The sequence below is a fragment of the Prionailurus bengalensis genome, chromosome B4, assembly GCF_016509475.1.
Source record: "Prionailurus bengalensis isolate Pbe53 chromosome B4, Fcat_Pben_1.1_paternal_pri, whole genome shotgun sequence".
In the NCBI taxonomy this organism is placed as follows: domain Eukaryota; kingdom Metazoa; phylum Chordata; class Mammalia; order Carnivora; family Felidae; genus Prionailurus; species Prionailurus bengalensis.
Window position 1 is genome coordinate 100,203,485 of NC_057358.1, and position 26,976 is coordinate 100,230,460.

Sequence of the window (26,976 nt, forward strand, 5' to 3'; positions counted from 1 at the left end):
ACTCTTCCTGGCATGCTTTTCTGTCATCCTCCCTCATTCATTTCACCTGTATATTTTTACCCCTCTCATTTAGGAAGTTCGTGAAACTCTCTCTTGAGTCTTTCATTTGTCTTGGGCATTCATTCATTGATGAATCCATTTATTTAAATCTGTGTTTAGTGAGTGCCCACTATATGCCAGTCATTATGCTAGTTGTACCCCAGGAACTTTTAGCTGAGAGGAAGACAGACGTGGAAACACTTTAATACATAATTGCTAAGCCCAGCCCCATTTAGCAAGGCCTTGATATGGTTGATCTAGCAATTTCTCTGCAGTATCTAAGTGTTTCCTGCTCTTTCTTTCCTATGTTATATACCCAGTCGCCTCCCAGGAATATAGCTGGGAACGCTTAGTTCAACCTTGTAATCATAGGCAAATTTTAGCATCTCCCACCCTCCTCACTGCTTTGCATAACAAAACAGGGAGAGAATAACTGCCCTAACTATAACACATGTTGCCTTCCTCTACAGGCACACCATTGTACCAGAGGCCCTAGCCATAAGTCCAAAGAACCTGGCTTTTTCTAGGGCAGGGATAGCAAGTTGAGGAAATTCTGTATCCCTGGTCCTGCAAAATAGTTCCTACTGCCCTACCAAAATGGCAGTGGAAGAGCAGCAGGAGAAAATGTAAACTTGAAGACAAGACATTTCGCTGTTGGCCAGTTAAAATATAATTCCATGCAGTAGAATAAAATAGAATTCAGTGGTTCATTTATATTAGTATTTGTATTAAATTAAAAAGTCACTAACCTTTAAATTTCACTTTTATATGCTTTTGTTTACTCTGCTCTCCTACTTTAATTATCATCTTAAAATACCACCTACTATGACAGTGGTGTATAAGCTTTAATTACTGTTTAATTTTATAGCAGAGGATAATTGTGTTTTCTATTATATTATGGAGTGTGTAGTAATGCACAATTGTGACTGAATTCAAAAATGTATTATAAAACTAGTATATATTCTATAAATAGAAGTAGTTGGGAAATTTTTAAAAATTACCGTTTTTTCTTCTCAAATTCCACTTCCCAGAAGCCACATCAATTTGTTTGCGCATTACAGTTTTTTCTCACAAATCCCACAAATGAGCTTACACACACATATACGCACAATCTTATAATCAGCTTTCTCCACTAAACAATCTGTCCACGTCATAGAACTATGTCACGGTATAAATGTTCTATGTGGTATCTTTAACCATTTATTGAATTATGATTACAATAATTTTACCTTTTTCAGTATTATAAACACTGCTATCATAAATAACTTTGTAATAGTAACCTTGCATGCTTATGTATCTATAAGGCAGATTTCTAGAGATGGAATTGCTGGGTCAACAAGTAAATATATTTGAAATTCAGATAGATACGATGAAAATGCCGTCCAAAAAGGTTGTGTCAGCCTGTGCTCTTACCAGCAGCATGTATGTGAGGGTGCCTGTCTGTGAGCTTGGCCCACCTGCTAGTAAACATGGTATATAGCATTGTTATTTTAACATGCATCTCTTTCACCATGACTGAGATCTATCTAGCACCTTGTCACATATTTGTTAACCATTTGTATTTCTATTTCTCTGATCTATATTCTTTTGGGGGCTGGATTTTTTATATTGCATGTAGTTTCTAAGAATGTATATTATGTACATATTTTTGAATTTCACATTAAATGGTTGAAATTTTTAAAGCATACCTTGAAAATTAGACTTAGATCGGTGCCAAGGTCATATATGATGAAACAATGATCCTTGATATGAGGAAAAGATGCCCAGCCCATCTGGGTTCCTGGGAGCCTCCTCCTGCCATGTACGGTACAGTGTGCTTGAATTTGCACCGTCGTTTTTTAATGCCCGTGAATGGTAGTCTCAGATATTCACATCTTCTTTAAAAAGCTGCACAGCATGGGGGCGCCTAGGTGGCTCCGTTGGTTGAGCTATTGATTTTGGCTCAGATCATGATCTCAGGGTTGGTGAGATGGAGCCCTGCCTCTGGCTCCGCCCAGAGCACAGAGCCTGCTTGGATTTCCTCCTCTCTCTGCCCCTCTTCCCTACTCGTGGGCATGCTCTAAGTAAATAAATAAACATTAAAAAAAAAAAAAGCTGTGCAGCATGCTTTATTGTAGCCTCAAAAATTGTAGCTCAGAAATATAAAAATTGTAGAGATTGGGTTGGCTCAGTGCTAACAGTGCAGAAAGCATTTCAGAAATTATGTAAAAAGGAGGTAAGAAACGGCATGATTACGCCATGTGTGAGACTAAAAAGCTGGGATTAGCGCTGCTCTCAAGTGCAGCTGTGAAAGAAACAGGAGACAGCAGTCGAGTGCAAGAGAGAAGATCGCTAGTACCGGGCAGAGTCTGATTCTGGAAAAGCGCACAAAGATAAAGCAAAGGAACTATTTATCTTTGTTTACATTCAATGTAAGTAGCTCGCCAGCATGAGGACGCCCCTGAGCAGAACAAGCCAGCTGTTTTAGTTAGTTTGTTGATTGGTACTGGTGGTTTTCAGCCGCAAGCTCAGGTGCCTGACTCAAACTATTTCAGGCTAAAAAAGAATTCACTGGTTTATGTAAAAGCAAGTTGAGGATTAACTACGTTCATGCATCAGTGAGTTCAGGGCTGGCTCTTGAGGGCTGCCTCTTAATTCTCCGGCTCTGGCCTGCTTTTCTCCACATGGGCTACTTATCCAGTGGGCTCTCCCTGTGGTCACTGGCAGCATTAAGGTTTTACCTAACAAATGCCAGGTGACTTCGTAAGTGCTGGGAATCATGAGTGAGAAGACCTCATCCCTGTTCTTTTTTTTTTTTATATTTAATAAAAATTTATTATTAATTCCATTTTTAGAGATGTCATCTCTATTCCCTTTACTTAAAACAGGTAATTCCTTCTTTTCTTGGACTATTTTTGTTCTTTTTCCACCTATAACCTCTTCAGTAAATTCCAAAGTATATACAGCTTTTTACCTTTTCCTTGGATATTTCATTTGAACTTACCCAAGAATATAGTCTATATTTTTATTGATGGCAGCCTATTTGTCCATTGATTCAATATTTTTTGTATTCAAACACCTTAGGGTTTCTTTTAGAGCAGTTTTAGGTTTGCAGCAAAATTGAGGGGAAGGTACAGAGATTTCCCATAGACTCTCTGCCCCAACACATGCATAGCTCCTGAATTATCAATATCTGGCACTAGAGTAGGTACATTTCAGTTGATGAACCTACACTGACCTATCATTATCACCCAAAGTCTTACATTAAGTTTCACTCTTGGTGTTATACATGCTATAGGTTATTACAAATATATAACGACATATATCCATCATTATAATACCACACAGAGTATTTTCAATGCCCCCCAAAATCCTCTGTGCTTTGGCTATTCAGACCTTACCCATGTCCACCACCCCAAGCCCCACAATCCCTGACAACCACTGATCTTTTTATTCTCTCCATAGTTTTGCCTTTTCCAGAATGTCATATCATTGGAATCATACAATATGTAGCCTTTTCAGATTGGCTTCTTTCACTTTGTAATATGCCTTTAAGATTCTTTGTGTTCTTTTCATGGCTTGATAGCTCATTTCTTTATAGCTCTGAATAGATTCAATTGTCTGGATATACCACAGTTTATTTATTCATTCACCTACTGAAGGATGTCTTGGTTGATTCAAACTTTGGCCATTATGATTAAAGCTGCTATGAATATGCATGTGCAGGTCTTTGTGTGGACATAAATTTTCAACTCCTTTGGATAAATACCAAAGAGCACAATTGCTAATGGTAAGAATATGTTTAGTTTTATAAGAAATCAACAGACTGTTTTTCAAAGTAGAGGTACCAGTTTGCATTCCTACCAGCAGTGAATGGGGGTTTTTGCTGTTCCACATCCTTGCCAGTATTTGGTGGTGTCAGTGTTCTAGATATTGACTATTCTAATAGGTGTGTAGTGGTGTTTCACTGTTGGTTTAATTTGCGTTTTGCTGATGACATATGATGTGAAGCATCTTATGCTTATTTTCCATCTGTATATATTCTTTGGTGAAGTGTCTGTTAAGATCTTTGGCCTATTTTTTAAATCAGGTTGTTTGCTTTCTTTGGTTGAACTTTAAGAATTTTTTGTTAATTGTGGATAACAGTCCTTTAATAGATATATATATTCTAAATATTGTCTCTTAGTCTGTGCCTTTTCGACTCATTGCCTTGACAATTGTTTTTCACAGAGTAGAAGTCTTTAATTTTAATGAAGTCCAACTTATCCATTGTTTCTTTTATGGACTATACCATTGTATCTAAAAAGTCAACACCATACTCAAGGTCATTTAGGTTTTCACCTAATTCCTAAAATCTAGGAGTTTTATAGTTCTGCATTTTCCATTTAGATCTGTGATCCATTTAGAGTTAGTTTTTGTGAAGGGTGTAAGGTCTGAGTCTACATTCACTTTTTTGCATGTGGATGTCTAGTTGTTTCAGCACCAGTTATTGAAAAGACTATTTTTGCTCCATTGTATTGCCATTGCTCCTTTGTCAAAGGTCGGTTGATTATATATATTTGGGTTTATTTCTGGGCTGTTTTGTTCCATTGCTGTATTTGTCTAATCTTTTCCCAATATCACATTCTTAATTACTGTAGCTTTATAGTAAGTCTTGAAGTTGGATAGCATCAGTTCTCCAATTTTGTTCTTTCCTTTCAGTATCAGTTGGTCATTTGCCTCTGCATATAAACCTTAGAATCGGTTTGTCAATGTCCACAAAATAAATTGCTAGGAATTTTATAGGGATTGCATTGGATTTATATATAAAGTTGGGAAGAACTGACATCTTGACAATATTGAGTCTTCCTATCTCTGAACATGGAATATCTCTCCACTTTGTTGGTTCTTTGATGTGTTCTTCAGAGTTTTGTAGTTTTTCTCATATAGATCTTGTACATATTTTTTTAGATTTATACTGAAGAATTTTACTGTGGGGGGATGCTAATGTAAACTGTATTATGTTTTAATTTCATATTACCTTTGTTCATTACTGGTACATACAAAAATGATTGACTTATGTATATTAATCTTGTATCTGAGAAACTTGTTATGATAAATTGTTAGTCACAAGGGTTTTGTTGTTGTTGTTATTGTTGATTCTTTCGGATTTCCTACATAGATGATCATGTCATCTGCAAAGAAAAGACAGTTTTATTTCTTCCATCTCAATCTTTGTACCTTTTATTTCCTTTTCTTGTCTTATGGTATTACCTAGTATTTCCAGTATAATGTTAAAAAGGAATGGTGAAAGAGAATATCCTTGCCTTATCCCTGATCTTAGAAGGAAAGCTTTTATTATTTTTTTTATTTATTTTTTTTTTTAATTTTTTTTTTTTTTCAACGTTTATTTATTTTTGGGACAGAGAGAGACAGAGCATGAACGGGGGAGGGGCAGAGAGAGAGGGAGACACAGAATCGGAAACAGGCTCCAGGCTCTGAGCCATCAGCCCAGAGCCCGACGCGGGGCTCGAACTCACGGACCGCGAGATCGTGACCTGGCTGAAGTCGGACGCTTAACCGACTGCGCCACCCAGGCGCCCCAGAAGGAAAGCTTTTAGTTTCTCATCATGAAGTATTATGTTAGCTGTAAATGTTTTGTATTTTTTTTAAATCAAATTGAGGAATTTCCCCTTTACTCCTAGTTTACTGAGAGTTTTTATGATGAATGGGTTTTGGGTTTTGTCAAATGCTTTTTCTGAATCTGTTGATATGATCATGTGATTTTTCTTTTTTAGCTTGTTGACAGGTTGTATCACATTAAGTGACTTTCTAATGTTGAACCAGTCTTGAATACCTGTGATAAATTCCATTTGGTTGTGGCATATCATTATTTTTATACACTGTTGGATTTAATTTGCTAATATTTTGTTGAGAATTTTTGCATCAATGTTCATGAGAGACATTGGTTTATGTTTTCATTTCTTGTAAATCTTTGTCTAGTTTTGATATTAGGGTAATGCTGGCCTTACAGAATGAGTTAGGAAATATCCCCTCTGCCCTCTGAAGAGATTTTAGAGACTTGGTATAGCTTCTTCCTTAAATATTTGATCAAGGTAAAATTTTAAAGCAGTTTTCATTTGGAAAGAATATAGTAGTGTAGGATAAAAAGAGCTCAAATCCTAAGCACACACACACACACACACACACACACACCTAAATGGATAAATAAATATATATCCATTTCTTTTGTTTAAAATTAAAAATTTTAATTTTGATATAATTTCAGACCTTTGTTGCAATAACTGTACAGAAAATTTCTACATATCCTTCACCTAGATTCCTAGATATAAAATAAATTAATATTTTATTATCATTTTCTCTGTGAGACTTTCAGACATGATGTTCCATTATTCTTAAATACTTCAGCATATATTTCCTAAAAACAGGAACATTCTTTTATATAACCAGAGTACAATGATTAAAATCAGGAAATTAACACTGATGCAAAAGTGTTCTCTGATATATGTATCATATTCAAAATGTGCCATTTGTCTTAATGTCTGCTATAGCAAAACAAAAGTCTGGGTGATATGTTGCAGTCAGTTTTTATTTAATTTGAAATAATTCCACAGTATGTCTTCCATAACATTGACTTTTTTTTTTGAATACAGGCAATAAATTTTGCAGAATATCCCTCAATTTAGGTTTATCAGATGTTTCTTAATGATTAGATTTAGGATTTGACATTTGGTCTGAGTATCATAGAAGTGATATTTCTTTTCAATGTGTGACTTCAAGAGGCATATATTACCGATTTATCCCATGTCCCTCTTTTAAAAGTATTTGGCATCTAGGATTGGTGACAGGCAAACAGAGAAATAACTGTGATATAGTCTGATTAGCACAATAAGAGAGGCATTCATGTGTATGTGTCAGACATTCTTTATTCCTTCCTTACATTCACTTGGCTTCCCTTTTTGCTCCAGTCATTGCTGCCGCAGCCAACTATACTCTGCTATGGCCTTGCCTCAAATGCATGGATCATGTCTCCCTTTTTTGCAGTAAGGGCTTCTTTGCTACCACCATGTGGAATCCCTGCAGAAGCCCATCCAGGTGTTTTGACATAGGCACAGACTGAGGAGCATGAGGGAGTGGCACTACCACTGAGGAGTAGAGCCAGTGAATCCATCATCTTCTCTTTTGTGTCAGAAAATTCTGATTATTCTGAGACACAATTCTCATAGCTCTCAAAGGCCTCTCAGTAAGACCAAGCTCCAGGTGCCCACAATGGTGAGCAGCTCAATAATGTATCCTTGGATTGGTTTTCTTTCCTTCCATTTATTATCTTCTCCAGAACACTCCCCCTCTCCCCCCACCACCACACACACACCCCGCTCCTGCCCTCTGGAATGACTTCTCAAAGTAAACCAACTACATCCAAGTCCTTGTCTCAGACTCTGCCTTTTGAGAGAATTCAAGACAAGACATTTGATATCGGGAGTAGACTTAGAAAGCAGGCCACCAAGAGGGGATTCTGGAATTGAACCCCTTGCTGGTCAGACACCTCCTCTGCTGGTAGAAAGTGTGGGTACTGATAACCCCTAGCCTGAATCAACATCACTAAGACTTTCACTGGTGGATGTTTGGAATGAGGTATAGATGGAAAGTCAAGCATTTGCTTATGGACTGGGAAGGGCCTTGAACAATTGAAAGATGATAGTACTTTTTTTCATTCAAGTATAATTAATGAACAGTGTTGTATTAGTTTCAAGTATACAATATAATGGTTCGACAATTCTATACATTTCTCAGTACTTATCACGGTACCTGTACTCTTAATCCCCTTTATCTGCCTTTCTCAACCCCCTATCCACCTCCCTTCTGACAACCACCCATTTGTTTTCTATATTTAAGAATCTGGTTTTTTGTTTCTTTTTTTTGTTTGTTTTGTTTCTCAAATTCCACATATGAGTGAAATCATATGGTATTTGTCTTTCTCTGCGTGACTAATTTCATTTAATATTATACCTTCTAGGTCCATCCATGTTGTATATATCTCTTCAAATTGGTGTTTTCATTTTTGGGAGGTAAATACTTAGCAGTGGAATTACTGGATCACATGGTAATTCTGTTTTTAATTTTTTGAGGAACCCCTATACTGTCTTCCATAGTGGCCACGCCAATTTGCATTCCCACCAACAGTGCTTGAGGATTCCATTTTCTCTACATCTTTGTCCACACTTGCTATTTCTTCTGTTTTTGATTTTGGCCATTCTGACAGGTGTGAGGTGAGATCTCATTGCAGTTTTGGTGAGATCTCATTGCAATATTTCCCTGATGATTAGTGATGTTGAGCATCTTTGATGATTAGTGATGTTGAGCATCTTTTCAAAAGACGATGATATGTATAAGACCTGTGGATTGGCTCACTTTTGTTAAGGGCTTTTGAAGACTTTTTTTAAAAAGAAAAAAATAGGCTCGAGTTACCAACTCTCAATTCAAGACAGCTGTGAAAATTAGAAACCATCCAAAGCAGTATTCAGAGACATGCTTATCTTTTGCACCCATAGAGCCAGCTGTGCTGATAATCAGATCCAGGACTGACCAATAAGGTAGTATAGCTACAAGGATACTGAATACACTGCCTTGACAAGTCCTCTGTGCCAAAGGCAGGGTCCTGGTAGGGAAAGAAAGGAACCCTGAGACTTGCAACTGTATCATGTAGGTGGACAAGCCTGAGAAATTTGAACCCCCAGATTCTTTTGACCTCTATGTTGGCATAGGTGCCTCCCTCTACTTTACTTGAGAAGAATAGACTCCCATTTTCTGGAGACCCTACAAAAGCCTCAGATGAGGCAATAGCATGTAATGAAACAAAGAATGTTAAGATTTGGTTAATATTTTACCTAAAAGGACTGAGGATACAGGTATAGGAATGAATTTTTAAAGTGTTGGGCTGGGGAAGGCCGAATATAAAGGTGGACAGGAGAGTATTTATTGACACTTAAAAATACTTGGAGTTTCATGACATAGCCAGAATACATGGAGGTAGTCCTAATATATTGCTGGGATGGCTCTCTAAATTTTAGATAGGATGAAGGTCCTGTAAGGAATGAAGGAGGGATTCTAGAAGAGCCTTGACTGCCTTAAGGAAGGTGTCAGAAGGCTCAGGGAGGTTAGAATAAATTTAAAATATGAGACCTGAAAACCTACCATCTGACTATGCTCCTTGTAAGGGCCCAGAAGATGTACCCTAAGAAATACAGTTACGAGAGCACCATTGACATCTTTGAAAAGCTCAGTTATAACTATTCACTGTAGTTGACATTAAGAGATGGTACTGTAGAACTGGACTCCCCAGTATCAATTGGACTGATAAAAACCTAAAATAGAAGAGGCCAGATGGAGCACTTGACTGACAGAAGGAAAGTGTACATAATTATGATAATGGGCTGCAAGGCCAGAGTGGCAACCAGAATGTCTTCACCCATAGGGCTCTGTGATAATGATTAATAGACCGTGGTGTTCCTCAGGGCAAGTTAAATGAGCATCCACTAGGGTGTTACTTAACCTATACATATAACCAGCAACAGTCAGCAGCTGGTGAGCAGACGGCTGATGCCAGCTGTCTCAATGAAAAAATGCAGCCTCTTAACCACTTTACAGATTAAGCAAGTTCTCAGACCTGAAGTCCATCATTTGAAGGGGGGGCGGGGCGTTGAGTAACGACCCAGCAATACTAGAATAAGTATGTATACTACATATTCTCCCAATTATTCTCCAGAAGGGCATATGCCCATTTAAGGGGAAATTGCACATTGAGAAAGGAGAAGTGTAAAAGCATTTCAAGGCTTGTTGGATACAGGTTCTGAGCTGACACTAATACCATAAAGCTAGAAGCACTATCATAGCTTCTGTGTAAAGTGGTAGTTCATGGAAACCAGATGGCTCAGGTTCCTCTTACGGTGGTCCCCTGGAGTCACAGACCCAGTTTTCAGTTTTGCTTATATCTCTGGTTTCCAAGTGAATGATTGGAATGGATGCACTCAGAAACCAGCAGAATCTTACTTTGGTTTCTTGTTCTATGCAGTAAAAATTATTATAAGAGGAAGGACCAGTGGAAGCCCCTGAAACTGAACATTCTCACTGGCTAAGATAGCGATTCAGAAGGAATATAGCATCCTGAGAGGAAATACAGAGACCAGTGTCACCATTGAAGACTTAAGAGATGCATAGGTTTTGGGGCACCTGGGTGGCTCAGTCAGTTAAGCGTCCGACTTCAGCTCAGGTCATGATCTCTCAGTCTGTGAGTTTGAGCCCCGTGTCAGGCTCTGTGTTGACAGCTCAGAGCCTGGAGCCTCTTTGGATTCTGTGTCCTTCTCTCTCTCTCTGCCCCTCCCCCACTCACACTTTGTCTCTCAAAAATAAATAAACATTAAAAAAAAAAAAAGAGAGAGAGAGAGATGCATAGGTTTCGGTGCCCATCATATCCCTGTTCAGTTAACCTAAGAATACCCCCAATACAGCTATTGTGCCAGGTATGGTATATTTGATAGAATATTACCATGCAGCCTTTGACATCTGGTACATGGTTATCACTCCAGTAAGTAGGTTCTTCTCAATCCCTGTCAGTAAAAAAGAGCAAAAGCAGTTACCATTTATGTAGGAAAGAGAGGCGTACACACACATTCACTGTCTTGCCCCAGAGCTATGTTAACTTTCTTGCTGTCTTGTCACAAGAACATTGACCACAATGTCCACAAGGATGTTGATCAAATGGATACTCTATAGACTATCATGCTACACTGATAAGGTGAGTAGCAAGGTGCTTCCACACCCAATGATAACCATAAATGGATAAATGCAACAGCTCTTACCCAATCAGGCTGAAGCAATAAGGGCTTCAGCCCCTCCAAGATGAAGAAATGGGTAGCTCACCAGGCCAACAACCTAGTTAAACCAGGGTGGAGGAAAAGAGAGAGGATGGATATTAATTATGGCCTTGAGTCCAATTACAGCTTGTAAGGGAATGTTGCTTGTCTCTCTGACACTCCTGCATCAAATCTTTTGTGGGCATTGCTGCCAGCTACCACCTGTATGATAGACCACATAAAAATCAGGGTACTAGCAAATCTGAGTAATACACATTGTGGAGTATATCAGACATCTCTTATTCCCATTTCCTATCCAGTTGAGCCAAGGTGACACCTGATAGCTGATAGCTGCAATCTCGTACTTTCTACTCTGGGGCTTCTCTGCTCTGCAAACATGAGAGAGTGAACACTCCTTAAGGCAACTATATCAGTAGGGGACAAGATGCTTCCTTCTATCTGTGTCTCAGCAAACTATTCCTGATTCTGCCCCCTCAGAAGTTCTCCAGCAAGGCAGAACCCCTACTGCCTATAAAGGTAATCAGATCAATAATGTACCTCTATACTAATTTTTTGTTATCCTGTTTTACTCCTAGTTCTCTACCCCCAATTTTTGTTTCCTGGGATCATGTCCCAAACTAAGTGAATGTGAATGTGAATCTTGTCTGAGGTTCTTCTTTTTAGAAAACCACAGCAAAGACACCAAAATAAGATAGAGCCCCAGATGTGGTGCTGTAAGGTTTTTCAGAGAAAATTAAAACTGAGTTATGCCCTAAAGTCTCACCTTAAAAATTTTCCATGTGGATAAGAGAAAAAGAATATTCCAGATAGAAGTAAAAGCATGGACAAAAGCAAAGAGGTAGGAAAGGGGTTGGTAAATTCAGGAAATTTTAAGTGTTTCATAATGGTAGGAGCAATGGAGTCATGTGCTTGAGGTGGCAGGGGTTGCTGGAGAGGGAACAGGACTCTGATACAGAAGATTTTATGTACCATTCTCGTTGGGACTTCTTTTTGCAAACAATGAAGAAACAATTACGTTAACTCATACCAAACTTTCTGCCTAGCCTGAAGGGTTGTGAAAACCAGCTTACTTTTCAATTTCCAGCTGAAACATGAGTTGCCATTACCTATGAATATTTAAAGATGAAGCTATTCTGATAAAGCTCATTGAAAATTCCAGAGAAAATATGTGGTAACATAAAACAGACACTGTTGACTACCTATCCAAATTCATTTTCCCCCCCTCTCCCTCCCAAACAAAAGATCCCCAATTTTGTCTGTGCATTCTGACTGTATAGTCTGAACAAGAGAAAGGCTTCCTAACTCCAGGTGATAGTCTAAGCTAGAAGTTAGCAAACTTTTCCTAAAAAGGACCAAATAGTAAATATTTTAGGTCTTATGAGCAACATGGACTTTATTCCAACTATTCAACAATTCTTTTGTAGTGTGAAGGGCAGTCTTTAAGAATACTGAACTTCAGGGGTGCCTGGGTGGCTCAGTCAGAGTGTCTGACTCTTGATTTCAGTTGGGGTCATGATCCCAGAGTCATGAGATTGAGCCCTGTATAGGGCTTCTTTCTGAGTGTGGAGCCTGCTTAAGATTCTCTCTCTCTCCCTCTGCCCCTTGCCCCCACTCATGTGTTCTCTCTCTAAAATAAAAATTAAAAAAAAGAATACTAAACTTTATTTATGATATTGAACCTTGAATTCACCTAATTAAAAACAATTTTTAAAATTTGTAATTCCAGTATAATTAACATACAGTGGTATATTAGTTTCAGGTATACAATATAGTGATTCAACAATTCGAATTTATTTATGTATTTATGTGTTTATGTATTTATTTATTTGAGTGAGTACGAGCAGGAGAGCACCAGAGGAAGAAGGGGAGGAAGAGAGAAAATCTAAAGCAGGCTCTGTGCCGTGTGGAGCCTAACCTGGGGCTCGACCCCACAACCATGAGATCATGACCTGAGCTGAAATCAACAGTCGGATTCTTAACCAACTGAGCCACCCAGGCACCCCTACATATACCACTTTTTTATTCATTCATCTATCGACGGGCACTTGGGCTCCTTCCATAATTTGGCTATAGTAAATAATGCTGCAATAAACATAGGGGTGTATATATCTTTCCAAATTAGTGTTTTCCTATTCTTTGGGTAAATACTAAGTAGTGGAATTACCAAACCATCTGGTAATTCTATTTTTAATTTTTTAAGGAACTTCCATACTGTTTTTCACAGTGGCTACATCACTTTTCATTCTCGCCAACCGTGCATGAGGGTTCCTTTTTCCCCACATCCTCACAGTGCTTGCTACTTCTTGCGTTTTTGATTTTAGCCATTCTGACAAGTGTGAGATGATAGCTCATTGTGGTTTTGATTTGCATTTCCTTGATTATTAGTGATGTTGAGCATCTTTCCCTGTGTCTGTTAACTATTTGCGTGTCTTCTTTGGAGAAATGTGGGTTCATGTCTTCTGCCCATTTCTTAATTGGATTATTGTTTTTTTTCAGGTTGAGTTGTATAAATTCTTGTATACTTTGTATACTAATCCTTCATCTGATATGTAATTTTCAAATATTTTCTCCCATAAGTTGGTTGTCTTTTTGTTTTGTTGACTGTTTCCTTTATGGTGCAGAGCTTTTTATTTTGATGTAGTCCTAATAGCTTATTTTTGCTTTTATTTCTCTTGCCCTCAGGAGACATATCTAGAAAAGCTACTATGGCCGATGTCAGAGAAATTACTGCCTGTGCTCTCTTCTAGGATTTTTATGGTTTCAGGTCTTACATTTAATTCTTTAATCCATTTTGGATTTATTTTTATGTATGGTGTAAGAAAGTGGTCCAGTTTCATTCTTTTACACGTAGCTGTCTAGTTTTCCCAACACCATTTGTTGAAGAGACTGTCTTTTTCCCATTGCATAGTTGTGCCTCTTTTGTTGTAGATTAATTGACCATATAAATGTGAGTTTATTTCTGGTTCTTCTGTTCTGTTGAACTGATCTATGTGTCTATTTTTGTGCCAGTACCGTACTGTTTTAATTACCTCAGCTTTGTAGTAGATCTTGAAATCCGGAATTGTGATACCTGCAGTTTTGTTCTTCTCTATTTTTTTTAATGTTTATTTATTTTTGAGAGAGAGAGAGAGCAAGATCATGTGAGTCAGGGAGGGGCAGAGAGAGAAGGAGACACAAAATCCAAAGAAGGCTCCAGGCTATGAGCTGTCAGCACAGAGCCTGACATGGGCCTCAAACTCACAAACCGTAAAATCATGACCTGAGCTGAAGTCCAATGCTTAGCTGACTGAGCCACCCAGGCGCCCCTTGTTCTTCTTTTTCAAGATTGCTTAGGCTATTCAGGGTATTTTGTGGTTCCATACAGATTTTAGGATTATTTGTTCCAGTTCTGTGAAAAATGCTGTGGTATTTTGATACAGATTATATATATATACATATATGTATGTATATATAATGTTTTGGGCAGTATGAGCATTTTAACAATATTATTCTCCCAATCCATGAGAATAGAATTTCTATTTCTTTGTGTCATCTTCAATTTCTTTCATCAGTATTTTATAGTTTTCAGAGTATAGGTCTCTTATCTTCTTGGTTAAGTTTATTCCTAGGTATTTTATTATTTTTGATGCAATTGTAAATGAGACTGTTTTCTTAATTTCTCTTTTTGTTGCTTCATTATCAGTGTATAGAACGGCAGTAGATTTCTGTATATTGATTTTGTATTCCTGTGACCTTACTGAATTCATTTATCAGTTCTAGTCATTTTTTGGCAGAGTCTTTTAGGTTTTCTATATATAGTATCATGTCACCTGCAAATAATGAAAGTTTTACTTCCTCCTTACCAAATTGGATGTGTTTTTTTTCTTTTTCCTGTCTGATTTCTGTGGCTAGGAGTTCCAGTACTATGTTGAATAAAAGTGGTGAAAGTGGACATCCTTGTATTGTTCTTAACCTTAAGGAAAAATTTCTCGGTTTTTCACCATTGAGTATGATGGTAGCTGTGGGTTTTTCAGATATGGCCTTTATTGTATTGAGGTATGTTCCCTCTAACTCTTGTTCTTTGGGGTGTTTTATCATGAATGGATTTTGTACTTTGTCAAGTACTTTTTCTGCATCTATTGAAATGATGATATGGTTTTTATCTTTTCTCTTGTTGATGTGATATGTCACATTGATTGATTTGCCAATATTGAACCACCTTTGTAACCCAGTAATAAATCCCACTTGATCGTGGTGAATGATTTTTTTTAGTGTGTTGTTGGATTTGGTTTCCTAATAATTTATTAAGGATTTTTGCCTCTTTGTTCATCAGAGGTATTGGCCTGTAGTTCATTCTCTCTCTCTCTCTCTGTCTCTCTCTTTTTTGTAGGGTCTTTAGCTGGTTTTGGTATCAGGGTAATACTGGTCTCAGAACAAATTTGGAAGCTTTTCTTCTCCATTTTTGGAACAGTTCGAGAAGAATAGGTATTAACTCTTCTTTAAATGTTTGGCAGATTTCACTTGTGAAGCCATCTGGTCCTGGACTTCTGTTTGTTGGGAGTCTGTTCACATTTTCTATTTCTTCCTAATTCAGTTTTGGGAGGTTATTTCTAGGTGTTTTGGAGGTGTTTCTAGGAATTTATTTCTTCTGGGTTGTCCAATTTTTTGCCATATAAATTTTCATAACATTCTCTTGTCATCCTTTGTATTTCTATGGTGTCAGTTGTTATTTCTCCTCTTTTATTTCTGATTTTGTTTATGTGAGTCCTTTCTCTCTTTTTTCTCTTTTTGATGAGTGTGACTAAAGGTTTATGAATTTGCTGATTCTTTCAATGAACCAGCTCTGATTTCATTATCTGTTCTATTGTTTTTATAGTTTCTATTTCATTTATTTCTGCTCTAATCTTTATTATTTCCTTCCTTCTCCTTGGGTTTTGTTTGTTCTTTTTTTTCTGCTCCATTAGGCATAAGGTTAGGTTGTTTATTTGAGATTTTTCTTGCTTCTGAAGGTAGTCCTGAATTGCTATAAACTTCCCTCTTAGAACAGCTTTTGCTGCATCTCAAAGATTTTGGACTGTTGTGGTTTCATTTTCATTTGTGTCCATATATTTTTTTAATTTCCTCTTTGATTTCTTGGTTGACCCATTCATTGTTTAGTAGCATGTTATCTAATCTTTATGTATTTGTGTTCTTTCCAGATTTTTTCTTGTGGTTGATTTTAGTTTCATAGTTTTGTGGTCAGAAAAGATGCATGGTATGACTTCGATCTCTGAATTTGTTGAGTCTTGCTCTGTGGCCTAACATGTGATCTTTTCTGTAGAATATTCCATGTACACTTGAAAAGAATGTGTATTCTGCTGTTTTAGGATAGAATGTTCTGAATATATCTGTTAGATCCATGTGGTCCAGTGTGTCATTCCAAGCCATTGTTTCCTTGTTGATTTTCTGTTTGGAAGGTCCACCTATTGTAGTGACTGGAGTGTTAAAGTTACCTACTATTATTGTATTACTATCAGTTATTTCCTTTATGTTGGTTATAAGCTGCTTTATGTATTTGGGTGTTCCTATATTGGATGCATAAATATTTATAATTGTTGTATCTTCTTGCTGAATTGTTCCTTTTGTGATTATGTAGTATCCTTCTTTGTCTCTTGTTATAGACTTTGTTTTAAAGTCTATTTTGTCTGCTATAAGTATTGCTACTTTGGCTTTCATTTCACTTCCATTTGCATGATTCATGCTTCTCCATCCCTTCACTTTCAATCTGCATGTGTTTTTAGGTCTGAAATGAGTCTCCTGTAGGCAGTAGATAGATGGGTCTTGCTTTTTTATCTATTCCATCACCCTATGCCTTTTGATTAGAGCATTTAGTCCATTTAAATTCAAAGTAATTATTGATAAGTATGTACTTGTTGCCATTTTGTATGGTTGTTTTTGTAGTTCTTTTCTGCTCCTTTCCTTTTTTCTCTTATCTCATGGTTTTCTGACTTTTTGTGGTGATGTACTTGGAGTCCTCTCCCTTTATTTTTTGCATTTCCATAAAAAAAAAGTTTCTGATTTGTGGTTACAAGTAGGTTTATATATAACATCTGAAGATGTAGCAGTCTGTATTAAGTTTATGGTCACAAGTTTGAACCCATTCTAAAAACACTAAATTTTTACTCCTCTTCCCCTGCACGTTTTAGGTATATGGTGTCATACTTCACATCTTTTTATTTTGTGAATCCCTTGGCAGATGTTTACTGGTTTTGTGCTTCCTACTTTTTTACTACTACTTATGTTCTATCCTTTCCATTGAAAGAGTCCCCTGTAACATTTCTTGCGAGGCTGGTTTAGTGGTGATAAATTCCTTTAACTTTTGTTTGTTTGGGAAACTATTTCTTTTTATATTTGAATGGTAGCCTTGCAGGATAGAGTATTCTTGGTTTCAGGTTATCTTTTTTCAACACTTTCAATATATCATGCCACTCCTTTCTGGTCTGCAAAGTGCCTGCTGAAAAATCAGCTGACAGACCCAGGGTTTTCCTTGTGTGTAACTGTTTTCTCTTGCTCCTTTAAAAAAATCTCTATCACTTTTCTGCCATTTTAATTGCTATTTATCTTAGTGTGGACCTCCTTGGGTTGATGTTTTGTGTGTGTGTGGGGGGTTCTCTGTGCCTCCTTGATCTGGATTTCTGTTTCCTTCCCCAGATTTGGAAACTTTACAGCTCTTGCTTCTTTAAATAAATTTTCTGACCCATTTTCTCTTTCTTGTCCTTCTGGGATCTCTATGACACGAATGTTATGATGCTTGCTGGTGTCACTGAGTTTCCTAAGTCTATTTTAATTTTGTATTTTTTTTTTTTTTTTTTTTTTTTTTACTCCTCTTCAGCTTGATTGCTTTCCATTACTCTGTCCTCCAGTTTGGTGATCCATTCTTCTGCTTCCTCTAGTCTACTCTTGATTCCTCTAGTGTATTTTTAATTTCAGTTATTGAGTTCTTTATCTCTGATTGGTTCTTTTTTATGTTTTCTGTCTCTTTGTTGAGGGTCTCACTGAGGTTCTCCATTCTTTTCTCCAGGCCTGTGAGTATCTTTACGACCATTACTTTAAATTCTCTATCAGGCATATTATTTATCTTTTTTTCATTTGGCTTTCTTGCTGTTATTTTTGTCTTGTTCTTTCATTTGGGACATATTCCTCTGTGTCCTCATTTTGTCTAACTCTCTGTGTCTGTTTTTTATGTGTTAGGAATATCAGCTACGTCTCCTGATTTTGAAAGTAGTGGCCTTATGAAGAAGAGGTCCTGTGGTGTCTTGCAGTGCAATGTCCTCTGTTCACCAGAACTTGGCATTTCAGGAGCGTCTCCTCTGTGTGTTGTGTGCACTGTATTGTAGCTGAGCCACGTTTGCCTTTAGTTCAGTCACCTGCAATAGCTCCTTTTGCCTGTCTTGGGCAGGATTTGTTCCCTATAGTGTTAGTGGGCCAGTCTGGGGCCGCCTTGGGCTGAATCAGATCAGGGATTTGCCAAAGCTATGATAGAATCAATCTGCAGAGTGCTTTCCCTATGTTGTCCCCAAGAAGCTTTTGTTGGTGGATAGAGTTGGAGTCAGACTAGATGTCTGTTGGGGCCCCGGTTGAACTACTGTGTATGTTTTTTTTCCACTCTCCTTGGGACTGGAGTCACTTTGGGGTGGTGCTGGCCCCTGTTGTGGCTGCTTACACACTGCCATGCTTGGGGTGCTGCTTTGGATGAACACCTGCCATGTGTGTTGAAGGGGATGGGTTTGCAGGAAAACTCGGGGGTGGAGTGTGCTGGTCCAGTGCTGGAGGGGACCTGTAATGGTCTAGGAAAACTGCCAAAGCTGGAGGGGGCAGACCTGGATAAGAGTGTGGGAGCAAGGCACGCTGTTAGCAAGCTAGGTGGAGAGTGTTTGAGCTGTGCTATTTCCCACAAGTATCTGTGTATCTAGGCTGAGGAGTAGAGGAGGTGCATGGCACCTACTGGCTCTTTTGTTCTTGGAGAAGTCTCCCAAATATCCCTGCCCCTCCAGCACATGCTCTGAGATTAGTAAATGTATCTCCCTCCCATATACCCCAGGCGTTTTTCAAACTGCTTCTTCTATGCTCTATTTTTATGGTGCAGTTTGTTGTATTGTTGTGTTGTCCCTTTAAGGGCAGGGACTCAGTTTTCTACCACCCTCTCATCTCTCCCTGAGCTGAGAAGGCTGAGTTTTAAAGTTTCAGGTGTTAAGCCCCACTGATTATAAGAGCATGCAAAGTTAGACCCTCTGGTTTTCAATGCCAAATATTATGGGAATTCAATTTATCTTCCCAGGGTGGGTCCCCCATGGCTGGGGTGCCTGGTGTGAGATCCGTTCCTCTCCCTTCTCCATGCCTTCAGCATCCCTCGCTCCTGTGGGTAGTCCTGTGAATCTGTTTGGCTGCCGATCATGTCTCTGCCCTTCCTATCCTCTTTGATGTGGCCTCTTCTCTATGTTTAGCTGTGGAGAGTCTGTTCTGCTAGTCTTCAGGTCATTTTCTGGGTTATTTATGCTGATGTGGATAATATCTAGCTGTATCCATAGGACAATGTGAGCCTAGGATCTTCCTACTCTGCCATCTTCCCCAGAAGTCACCTAACTTTTCTGTATCACAATATATGATTTTCTTTTGATTTTTTGCAACTATTTAAGAATATAAAACCCATAGTTCATGGACTATACAAAAACAGGCAATGAGCCAGATTTGCTTATAAGCCATAGTTTGCCAACCCCTTGTGTAAGCTAATCAGGTTGGTCTAATTTCCTTTGCAAAAGATTGGATTCACTGTGGACAGGTAGTTGAACCTTGACCAATGCAACATGAAGGATGGTATTCTGCAAGCTTTCCTTGATTTAAAAAAGAGGCTCATGAGAAAGAACAGTCATTTTATTTCCTGTGGATACTGCTATGTGATGAATAATGCCTATAGTTGCTACAACAATGTGGTGACCAAGAGGCTTCTTGCTTTTTTACTGAAAATGGAAGAGTAGAAAGAATCTGATTGAATCTTCATCATATTAATGAGCTGTGGAATTAATCTGGAAAATACTTGAATCTTCATGAAATTACTAAAGTGTTGATTTAACTTGACTCTAGACTCCTTGTTGTAAGAAACAATAAGGGTCCTTATCATATAAGCCATTTTTAGTCAAGTTTTCTGTTACTTGAAGCCAAAAATATTCTGATATTCAAGGACCCAGGAAAATACTACTTAAGCCATGAAATAGAACAAACTAAAACTATATATGCTGTGGTGGAAGGATATCCAAGACAAATTTTTAAGTGGAAAAAAACAACAACAGGGTGTGGAACAGTTTTCACAGTTAGAATGTAATCTTAAGGATATATAGGTATATATCTTAAAATTGGGGGAAGACTTTGATTAATTATGATTAACTCTGGGAAGTGTTATTGGGATGAATGGGGAGGAAAAGAGACTTAATTCTAATTGTAGCTATTACTTTATTATTTATAAATTATAAAGGATGTAAAATTATTACTTTTAAGATTGAAAAACCTGGTTTAAAAAAAAATGAAAAGAAAATTGTTAATGCCTAGATAGGCAAGTATTGTGAATAGGATTCTGCAGGAGTCTGGGGATGTAGCAACTCAATGCTAATGCCTAAAATGTAGTAAAGCTTAGATTCAGATACACGATTTCAGTTCTATTTTATTCTCTTAATGTGGTATCTTTATTTATGCCACCTTCTCTCTGAGTGGAGCTTAGAAAAGTATAATCTAGAAGAGAAGAGCAGAGAATACCAGATACTGCAACTACAACTGTTTAGCTCTTCTTATCTTTCTGATAGACAGAATATCGAATGCATTGCCCTTGGGTGTTAGGACTGTGTCTTGTCTCAATTACCACGTGCGTTAATGATTTAGAAGTGGGAAAAAGGGCATTTAGTAATGGAAGTCCTTCCTTACATTTCATTAGTGAGACTTAACTGTGTGGGAATGATTTGGGTGAGGGAGATAAAAGAGAATGTGTTTTGTTTTGTTTTAAATTTTTTAATGTTTATTTATTTATGAGAGAGAGAAACAGAGTGTGAGCGGGGAAGAGGAAGAGAGAGAGGGAGACACAGAATTCGAAGCGGGCTCCAGGCTCTGAGCTGTCAGCACAGAGCTCGATGAGGGGCTCAAACTCAGGAATCATGAGACCATGACCTGAGCCCAAGTCAGAGGCTTAACCGACTGAACCACCCAGGTGCCCCAAAAGAGAATGCTAAGAAGACTGAGAAGAAGATAAAATAAAGAGAAGCATGAGGGATTTAGGATAGCAATCAAGAAGACATGCCTGATAGTAAAAACTATTGCAAACAGAAGAGAATGAGGTTAGTTACACACATTGTAGACTTTTCACTATGATAGTATAAAAGGAAATTATCAGCTGTGTAGGATGGTATTATCAGTAGAACCATAAAGATGAAAGAGACTTTGGAGATCACCTATCCCAAGCCCTTTCATTTTACAGATGACAAAACTGAGGCTGAGAAATTAAACTGACAAAGATCATACACTTAATTAGCTATAAAGCCAGAACCAGTGTTTAGTTTCTTAAAATAGACTCTTCTATACCACATTTCCTGAGAATTATTTTGTCTGAAGGCAGTAGAATAACTGGATGACTTCTAAAAGTCCTTTATAGCTTAAAAACATTACTCAAGAACTAAAGCTATGATTTATCACAACCAGGGAATTTTTTTTTCCACCTTGGGTCCTTGCTCGGGGAGTCATGAACCCTTTGATATTTATGCAAAATTATGTCTATGTATGCTTGGAAAGCTGTGGTTTCCAGTGCCTCTTTATGATGGATTAATCTAATAGTAAGTTTCCCCAAAGCTGAATTTGGGATTAATTCCCGAGAATGAAAGTGGAGAAAATCATGCAATCAATGAGGTAACCAGTTCGAATCCAACCTCAGAAACAAGAAGTGGAGAAGTTAAGGGGACCCTCCAGGTTCAGTGATGGGGGAATATTCTCAAGAGCATCTGACTATATTAGCATATCAAAAGCTGACTGGGTTATGGAGAAAAACTTTCATGTGCTGGGAATTTTTGAAAGTCCAGGTGACTAACTAAAAATGTACAACAGACTTTTTCTCCTTAATGCCTGCCCCCCGACAAAAGGTCTAGAAAATTTACCAGTTCGGCAAACAGAAAATGAAAGGGGCATACCCTAAAGTTGTAAAAAGAAAATGAAAAAGTTGCAGACACACAAAGAAATGTAACAATTCTGAAACAAATGCCAAATTATGAAATTAACACAAATATCCCCAAATTTGTATAGAAATAAACCTAATGCACCTCCTTACATTTCTCATTTTCTCACTGTACATTTCTAGAAAGAGCTGCAAGAAAGGCTGGTGAAATGGGGAAAGTGAACTATGGACCTAACTCTAAAGAGAGAGCTCCAGGGCTACTCAGTAAAATGGGGAGCTATCGAGGCACCTGGGTGGCCCACTGGGTTAAGTGTCCAACTCTTGGTTTCAACTCAGGTCATGATCTCATGGTTTTGTGGGTTCAAGCCCTGTATCGGGCTCTGTGCTGACAGTTCAGAGCCTGCTTGGGATTCTCTCTCTCTCTCCCTAAAATTTCCTAAGAATGTAATAGACACCACCTACTTCCCCTCAGGTTCCCTTAGGAAGTTGACAAAAGACCTCACTAAAAATAAGTAGACCATAAAACCTATGACCCACAAGGAATGTTATGGCCATAGACCACCCCTCATACAATGAAAATGAACCTTCCAGGAACGGACAACTCAGCATCCAGAATTATATACGCAATAAATAAGGTTAGAACCTGAGAAGGAACAAAGGGGAAAGGAAGGGAAGGGGGAGGGGTGACCAGAACCTTACAAAACAAGGACCCTTGCCTATAGTCCTCTGGCATTCACTTACGAATGTCACCTCTCTGTAAAGAGAGATTTCATACTATTCTTCCTTCATAACCTTATACTTTAATAACTTTTTCCTGCTGCTCTTTTTGTGTCCACTTCTTCATTCTTTGATGTGGCAAGACAAGGAATGCCGGGTATTGAGGTAAAAGAAAATCCCGCAACACAAGTTCTACCTTTCCTCACCAGAGCTTCTCTCTCCTTCCTGCCATTTCCTCAAGGTACAGAAAAGTGAACAGAAGATGAAATACTCTGCTCTCAAACAGAAACTGACTGGAAACCAAACTGGATTCAGATATGGAGGAAAGGAAGTAAAAACGTCATCCACACTGTATCACAGCAAATAGAAGGTCTGTCAGAGCTATCCAAGCCTGAGCGAGATGAAAAGAAATGGCATGCAAATCATAAGAGACTCTTAAGTAGAGAACAGACTGAGGGTTGATGGGGAAAATGGGTGATGGGCATTGAGGAGGGCACTTGTTGGGATGAGCACTGGGTGTTGTATGTAAGTGATGAATCATGGGAATCTACTCCCAAAACCAAGAGCACACTGTATACACTGTATGTTAGCTAACTTGACAATAAATTACATTTAGGAAAAGAAAAAAAAAATTAAAAGTGGGGGAAGGAAAGGAGTTCTACTGTGGGTAAAATGGTATCAAACAGCATTGTGTGTGACAGAGAAATCATTCATGAAATGAAGAGTCAATGCAGCAAACTTCACTGTTGTCTTATTTTAAGAAGTTGCCACAGCCACGCCAGCCTTCAGCAGCCACCACCCAAGATCATTCAGCAGCCATCAGAATCAAAGCAAGACCCTCCACCAAAACAAAATATTATGTCTGCTTGAAAGCTCGGATGATAGTTAGCATTTTTTAGCAATAGTTTTTTTCTAATCAAGATAAGAAAAAGAAAAATGAAAAGAAATGGCATGGCTACCACGTAAGCATGTTATAGTATGTAACTTTCATCAGGTCACAGAATTAAGATTGTAGAATTGGAATTCAAACCCAGGTGGTCTGACTAGCCTGGAAAAATCTGGATAGAAGAATGTTTGATTTACTAAACCATTTTCCTAAATGAGATAAAGCCATTGAGCCAGCTGTAGTTAGATTTCCAACTCTGTTTGATTCTTCGGTGTAAATAAGCCAATGAGAGAAAAGCCCCTACGTCTGATCTCATAACCTTAGGGGACATGAATCAATGAGGATCTCTTCTACAATGATGGACCAGAGCTTGGGGAAGAGTCAGGGACAGCAGTGCTGAGGAACATTATTGACACGGCCTGGTCACAGTCTAGTCCTACAATAGCTACCATACAGAAGTCCTGCTGTAAAAGATTACTTCTTTTAATATCTTCTTGAACAGGAACCTTGGCAGGGGTCCAGCATAGTGAGTCAAGACACTATTAGCACAACTGTTGCCCTTTCCATTACTAAGTTAAACATGCCTAAAATATGAGAATCCTGTCCTAGAATCTGGGTGACAAGAGAGTGGATGTCATAGTTGGGACCATTTCCTTCACGTACCACAACAACAAAAGCCCTATTCTTTTTTTAAGACAACGTGTAAAGAGCACCCAATCTGTTCCTAGCATGGGTTTGATCTCTAGTCTTGTAGTCCAGCAGTCATTCTGAAAAACATAAATGACATGAACATAATGGCAGCATACAGGGGGCAAGCAGAGGGTAGGTAGAGATGTAGAAAAGATGTGGAAGATTACTGAAACCATGTATTGACTTTTCCATATTTCCCCTAATTTAGACAGTGGGCTGTGGCACAAAGCTTCTCTCAACTGCTTTCATTGCCTTATGGTAGCAATGTAAAAGATGTATTTCCAATAAGAATTGACTTCATCTCCTCTTCAAGTTGTGACTAATTGTAAGTACTATGTAGATAGTCAATAACAAAAAATTGTCTGGGACTGTTGAATTCTCATAGAAAAGCTAATAGTGTATTTGACATTGGATCAAAGAGGTAATTTTATGGCAACAGTAGTGTACTTTTCTATCTAGTCATGATAACATAATCAACTAGCATATATCAACCTGATGGCTTATTAGCTCTTGTCTACGTATTTGATTTCAGGGCCTGTTGATGCATCCTTAGTTGTTTGCAAACTGCCTAGTATGTAAATGTCCTAGAGAATCCCATGTAGCCATCATATTAACTCACTGTAAAGGGTAAACTTACCTGTAAAAGGGAGATATTTACAGTACTTAATTCTTAGGCATCATATGAGGATTAAAGGGACATGTGCATGAAGGATTTAGAATAGTGCTTGGTACCTAGAATGTGTATCATAAGTCAGGGGCCCTTCCAGGAAGTAGAATTCTCTCCGTATGACCCAAAGGAATAAGTGTTAGTGAAAGTACTGCATACATGAGGGTAGGGGGAAGGGAACAAGCAAGGGCTGGTAGGCACCTGGAGACAAGCAATACTCCTCAGGCTGAGGGGACACAGGAGAGCCAGCTGTTAGCTGGAACTGTAGAAGAGGGACCACCCAGTAGGCATTGTAATCTAAGAGGGATGAAACTGCTGACAGAGATGCTTTGTCAAAGCAGAGGGGGATTGGGAAGAAATACTCTGACCTATTTCTTGTGCCAGTGCCTCCCATCAGCCAAACTCAAACAGCAGCCAACTTGGCCAGATAGCGCAGGACATGCAGTCCTTGGTGATCAGTTTGCTAGAGCATAAGGCAGAAAAGAGCAAATAATGGATTTGGGGGGTGAGGTAATGGGGAGAAGGGGGAATGCAGATTAACCAATGTACTCTGATTCATTTTCTATTTTAAACCAAAACAAACTATCTGAATCCTAACCAAGTTGGTATAACTGCATCTTTTCCCTACTATGAGAAATAAATTATGTGAAATTTTGTTCATATAAAGGTTCATATATGCTTTCCTTTTTTCTTCATTTGTTATTTATTCATTTAACAAATAATTATGGAATAACTACCTTGAGAAAGCAATATGTTAAGTATTATGTTTAGGATTGGTATTCTTGTCCTTATGGAGATTGTCATTTACAAGTCAAATAATTTAATATCATGTAAATAATACAATAATACAGTAAAAATCCCCATTATAACTTTTCATTTATGTAAAAGGGAGAAATACTTCTAAAGAAATAGATTTTACATTTTAAATGTTCCTAGATTTGAGCAACATTTTTTGGGTTATATACCCATTTGAAAATCTGATGAAAGCTATAGATTCTCTCTCCAGAAAAAAAAGTTCATATGCATATAAAAAAGGCTTTTATTGATCACTGTCTTAGTCTCAAGTTTGTTCACTTGAGCCTTTCTCAGATACTCTTCCTATCTCCCCATTTGCAGGTGCTTATAGGATCTTTTTGGGCTTAGAGGGGCCCTAGAACATTGCAGAGGGTGGAGGGTCAAAAGACAAAGAGTAAAACTTAGTGGCACTGCCTTGCATGGTCATACCTTGTTATTTCCAGAGGAATAGTAAAATGATGGGAGTCTTGGTGCCTAACAAGAAAAATTTTTTTCCAGGTACTGAATGGGAGACCCTGGGTATTGCAAGGGCTCTGATCTGTGAGGCTCCTGGGTACTCAGCGCGCCTTCACAAGAGAATCTTGTCTTCAACGAGTGCACTCACTCCCCACAATCTCCCATTTCCTGGCAGCAGGACACTTTCTAAGTTCAGATCCAGCAATCTATACTCTTGCTACCTGGACAATCCTTTCTCCTTCTCTCCCCCGCCCCCCTTCATTATACACATTGTTGTTTCAAATCCTCATTATTTTTAAACACAAAGATTCCATTGTCTTTCTCGTTGATGGCTCTTGAGGGTCGACCCAAGTGACTAGTACTGATTCCCTTCTCTTTAGGGATGTGACCAGCTCAGTTTTGAAACATTCCCTGGAAAGGAAGAATTTGCACACCACACCTCCCTCCTTCCCCCCAATAACAAACATTGGGGGGTTTGTTACACATTCCTTTTAAGGGAGTAAAACTTAGCGGAAAAAAAAAACCGTTCTATGAAATCAAACTGGATGTTTTGATCCTGCTGTATTTTTTTTTTTTTAATTTTTTTTTTTCAACGTTTATTTATTTTTGGGACAGAGAGAGACAGAGCATGAACGGGGGAGGGGCAGAGAGAGAGGGAGACACAGAATCGGAAACAGGCTCCAGGCTCTGAGCCATCAGCCCAGAGCCT

The 26,976-nt window shown here is 38.2% G+C and overlaps 1 long non-coding RNA gene across 1 annotated transcript in view; it reads left to right on the top strand.

The window, feature by feature from the left end:
* LOC122472222 overlaps window positions 1-25,697 on the top strand; it is a 173,522-nt gene extending 147,825 nt beyond the window's left edge. The window contains exon 4 of the long non-coding RNA XR_006294386.1: window positions 23,015-25,697. This is a non-coding gene — a long non-coding RNA (uncharacterized LOC122472222). The remainder of the gene's footprint in view (window positions 1-23,014) is intronic.
* Window positions 25,698-26,976: the final 1,279 nt, after the last annotated feature.